Source organism: Quercus suber, unplaced genomic scaffold (genome assembly GCF_002906115.3).
Source record: "Quercus suber isolate HL8 unplaced genomic scaffold, Cork oak 2.0 scaffold_213, whole genome shotgun sequence".
Classification (NCBI taxonomy): Eukaryota; Viridiplantae; Streptophyta; class Magnoliopsida; order Fagales; family Fagaceae; genus Quercus; species Quercus suber.
Window position 1 is genome coordinate 455,077 of NW_027069671.1, and position 5,613 is coordinate 460,689.

Consider the following 5,613-nt stretch of genomic DNA (forward strand, 5'->3'; position numbering starts at 1 on the left):
AGCTCAGATATCATTTTCCGATCCGGTTCGTGTAAGTCTTCATATATTCGTCTTTAATCTTCTCCTCGGACACCCTTTTTGTCCTTCGAGTAGTCGCTCCCTAGTCACTATGTTTTGAGTTCCTCCTATCTCGTTTGTTTAAGATACCAGTATCAGTATCTGGTGGACAGTCCCACTCAGATGGAGAAGTTTAGGGCCACATACCGCATACTTGAAGATGTGGGTCTGAGATATAGCCCCCCAAAAAAAGTCCTAACAGATCGAAAAGAGGGTGAAGTGATAATCCCCATCATTGCCTTCCTGGAAGGAGGAATAACAATTCCTATGGGCCCTATCACCACCAACTATCTTCGAAATCATAGGCTTAGCCCCGAGCAATGTGCGCCTAACGTTTTTAGGGTTTTAGGGGCCATCGATGATCTGAACCGCCATCTGGGCTTGGGACTCACCTGGCTAGACGTGGTGCATATGTACGAGTGCCACAGTCAGAAAGGAGCGGGATATTATTTGAAATCCCGATCCGACGCTGTTAGGCTCGTCTCCTACCTTCCCAAGTCCAACAAGGGGATGAAAGACGATTATCTAATCGTCTCAGGTGCCTGGCATGACGGTTTTCACTGCCCAACCACACCAGGAGAGCCAGGTGGGGGCATCTTAGATTTAGGCTTGCTAACATTAGATTAAGGGTCATCAAATAGCCCATGACCCATGGGCTGGCCCAATAGCCCGCTAGCCCACCAGGCTAATGGGCAGCCCAGCCCGGTAATATTGAAGCCCGTGGGCAGCCCAGTAGCCCAATGGGACAGGCTATGGGTTGGTTTCTTTACCCATGGGCACCTGGTGGGCCGGCCCATTAGCCCAGCCCATTAGCCCAACCCGTTAGCCTGACTCATTGCCCAAAATTCATGACAAAATAATTTTGGTGTTGGGTGGGTGAGGGATTGAACTTTAGACATTATAAAAAACTTTAAGACCACACTAACCACTAAATATTTGGAGTGATTGTGATACAATATGCATAATAAATATATATATATATATATATATATTTTGGTGTTAGTTTAGTAGTATGAAATATTTGAAGAATATGAAATAAATATACAATTGCATAATAAATATATATATTTCCTTTAATGCTTAACGGAAATATATGAAGAATCAAATATTTGATTCTTCAAATATTTCTTGCTAACGGAAATATATGAAGAATCAAATATTTGATTCTTCATATATTTCCTTGCTTACCTTTGAACAATACAAAGTTAGTTTTTTTTTTTTTTTTTTTTTTTTTTTTTTGTGTGGTGTTCAAGTATCCAATCTATAAATACCTATACCATTTCTCTCATTTTACTCACAAAAAATCTCTCAAATCAAATTCAAACTCTCCCTAGACTATTCTCAATTTTTCATCTCTTATTATTTTTGCCCTCTTATAGTTATATACTCTATAGAATAATAGTATTATATTTTTATAGTTATATTTATACAATTACAAGTATCAAATAATCAAATTCTTCAAGTTGGAGGCTTGGAACTTGGAGGCTTGAGCATCCAATTGCATTTGAAAATCAACTTCTCCAAATTGGAGTGGAACTGTGGAAGCTATTTGTCTCAAAATTCGATTGATTGGGTAACTTCTTTTCATAACTTTTATTATATACTTGCTGTCTCATTATTTTTATACACTATTTTTGTTAGTTTTCAAAATTTTAAAATGACTCATAGAAATGATCACATCATACTAGATGATTTAGATGAGCAAGGGCAACATTTTGAGTCAATTGGCTCCCCCACATCCCCAATTTCCCCTACATCTAATGTACCAACTAATAATAATACTACACTTGGCTCAAATCCAAGTTTTACTAATAAAAAATTAAAAAGTGAAGTTTGGAAAATTTTTGATAGGGTAGAGAGGATAAAACAAAATGGAACAAAAGAAATTAAAGCTATATGTAGCAAATGTGGTGACGAGCTGGCTGGTGGCCCAAGTGCGGGGACTAACCATTTAAAACGTCATATGTTAAATAGTTGTAAACGAAAAAATCATATGGATATTAGAGATTTTCAACAATTAGGAAAAGATAAGGAGGGAAATTTAACTACATTTATTTACACTGATGCAAATGCACGTAATGAAGTGGTAGAATATCTTGTTAGAGCTGAACACCCATTTACATTTGTTGAAAAACATGATTTTACAGGAATGGTACAACGTGGTTTTACTCCACATTATAAAGGATTTTCTGCATCCACCGCAAAAAGAGATATTATGAAGAGTTTTAAATTTTATAAAGAAAAATTAAAAAGTATTTTGCATGCACATAGTGGTAGATTTTGTTTAACTTCTGACTTGTGGACATCAAGAAATAAATTAGGTTTTCTCTCTTTAACTATTCATTATATTGATTCTAATTGGAATTTAAATAAAAGAATAATATCATTTAAAATGTTGGAATCTCCACACACGGGATATAACATTGCAAATCTTATTAGTGAGGAACTTCAATATTGGGGGATTACTGATAAAATATTTTCAATAACACTTGATAATGCAACAAATAATGATACAGCAGAGATGTTTTTAAAAGAAAAATTAAGCTTACCTTTACATGGTACATTATTTCGAATACGTTGTTGTGCACATATTTTAAATATAATTGTTCAAGATGGTTTATCAAATTTATCCTCATCTGTTGAAAAAATAAAAGATATTGTTCGTAATATTAATAGTTCTCAAGCAAGATATGAATTGTATATAAAATGTTGTATGGAATTGAAAAGAAACAAAAAAAATATAAATATTGATGTGCCTCATAGGTGGAATGCTACTTATCTTCTTTTAGATTCAGCAATAAAATATAAAGATGTTTTAAATTTATATTATTCTCATCTTTCTCAAAATTCACGTTGTCCTCTAGAAAAAATTGAAGAACATGATTGGCTGTTAGCAGAACTTGTAAGAGACTTTTTAAAGGTTTTTGATGATTCAACAAAAATTTTTTGTGGTGTATATTATCCAACATCTTGTAGAGTTATAATTCAATTGACTAACATTTGTGCAAAATTTTCAAAATTTTATGGGCAAACTTTTGGAATATTTGATGAAACGTTAGATTTAATGAGACAAAAATTTGACAAATATTGGGGAGATATTCCTTTGATTTTTGGAATGGCTATTATTCTTGATCCTAGATTTAAGATTGAAGAGTTGAATGTTTTTTTAGAAATAATTTATAATGATGAAGTTGAAAAAATTCAAAAGACCATACAATCATTTCAAAATTCAATGACACAATTATTTGATTATTATGGAAATGCTTATAAAAATTCCGAAATTGGTGCCCAAACACAAAACACAAGAAGCGCTTTATCCTCTACTAGTTTTCTAGGTGACCAAGAAGAACAAAATGCTTATCACATGGTTAAAAGAAGAAGAGAACAAGCATCTTCAGTAACATCAGGTGGGTTATCGGAATTTCAACGTTATTTAAATCAACCTTTACTTGAAATTGATGAGGAAGGATCATTTGATTTATTGGGCTGGTGGAAAACAAATCAAAGTAAGTATCCCATACTTTCCATTATGGCTCGTGAAATATTATCAGTTCCTGTTTCCACGGTAGCATCGGAAGCATCTTTTTCTGCAGGTGGTAGAGTTGTATCTGACAAGAGATGTGGTCTTAGTCCCGAGACTGTTGAGGCACTTGTGTGCTTCAAGGATTGGAACTTAGCAGACACAAGACAACAAGAAGCAGAACAAGAAGCAGAACAAGAAGCAGAATTAGCAGAGGCATTTGAGCGATTGAAGTTAGAAAGGCCTGAGTGGATGCCAAGAAGTCCACCACATGACCAACAATCCACCACTTCAAGATAATGCTTGGCAAATAGTTATAAAATTTATGTAACAAGTTTTTCAATTTTTTTCTTAAATAAAATTATTTGATGTTTCAACACAAATAGATTGGGAATTGCAAATGATAGACAAGTGTGTGGGTGCCGACCTAGTTGGGATGTACACATTTGTAGTGATGCAACTATTTTCAGTCTAATATATTCATGAAAATTTCAATGTACTTATTTATTCTTATCAATACAAGTTAATTAATCTTATTTTAGTACCTTTTTAAGAGGTATGTCTTAGTATTTTTTTTTAATAGAATCTTTTTAGTAGATTTAATTTTTCAATTTGATAGTTTGTAATAATATATAATTATAATTTTTTTAGTTAAATTTTTATAACCCCATTGAAGACCCATTAAAAATGCCCATGGTTAGCCCATTAAATCCACCTCACTGGCCCAGCCCGCTAAGGCCCAAATGGGCATTGCCCATGGGTGGGGCCATGGGCTAGGGATTTTCCATCTAGCCCGGCCCGACCCAGCCCATTGACTAGTCAACGACCCGTTAAGCCCAGCCCATTAGACCCATGGGCCAAGTAAAAACGGGCCGGGTCGGCCTGGCCTGGCCCATTGAAGAGGCCTAGTCCAGGTGAAATGTTCTTGTTTAGGATATTTTTGTGGTCTTCTTGGTTTTTGTATTAGGTGTTAATGTATTATTTTTAATATAATTGGATTTTCTTTCAGTTTCACCTATTATTATTATTATCTTTTTTTTTTTTTTTATGGGCTTCACCTATTATTATATATATAGATTTCTCCTACAAAAGACTTAAACTTTTCATATTCCATTATGTCTCAGCTTCTAAATTTAAGCCAAAAGTTATATTAAAAAAAATAAAAATATGTTCTTAAACAATGCAAGCTAAGAGCTACCTTTAGAGTTGTCAAAAATCACTAACCCTCAACCACAATCCCTATGAGAAGCGATTTCGTCCCGATATTTAGACACTTGAGCTTCCTGGCCTCCAATTATGCCATCCCAAACGACTTTATTGCCCTTGCCGACCAGCTATTCACATTGCCCCAATCCCAAACAATCACTCACCTAACAAACAAAACAAAAACTCCAACCACATAAACTAAAGCACACATAAATAAAAATTGAAATTTCTTATTCACTTTGGGGTTTTCTCAAAAGAAGCCCCTTCTGGTTTCCTGGAAAAAATAAATAAAATAAATAAACAGAACCAAACAAGTCATTTTCACGAAACCAACACATTCATAGAAATTGAGAGAATCTGAAATTACCGAGTTGGGAGGCTAGAGAGGACGGTGGAGATGGGTAGGTGATGCTTGGAAACAAGAGGTTTGGAAGTGGAGGGTTGAATGGAGAGCTTCTTTTCGATTAGAGAATTGACCAAATTGTTATGAGGGTTGAGATGCCATGGAAGAGTGAGAGAAGATGATGAAGAAGAAGAATCGAAAGTGAGTCACCGTGCGCTGGCGTTGTTGATCGGATTTTAGTGGTGAATTTGGATCTGTTGGTGTTCTTTGACATAGTCTCATTAGGGTGAGGCATTTTGGTGAAATAAGGGTTTGATATTCTTTTAGTGGTTGTATTTATACTTTGCCTAAAGCCGCGTGTTTAAACCACGGCTATAGGCAAAGCTAAATCCAGTTTTTTAAAACGTAGCTTCAGCTTTGCCTATAGCCGCGGCTTATAGAAGTGGCTATAGACTAAATTTATAGCTGCGTTTAGAAAACGTGGCTA

At 35.0% G+C, this 5,613-nt stretch overlaps 1 pseudogene; it reads right to left on the minus strand.

The window, feature by feature from the left end:
* Positions 1-4,796: 4,796 nt before the first annotated feature.
* LOC136070125 (ATP-dependent Clp protease ATP-binding subunit CLPT1, chloroplastic-like) lies at positions 4,797-5,332 on the minus strand (annotated as a pseudogene).
* Positions 5,333-5,613: the final 281 nt, after the last annotated feature.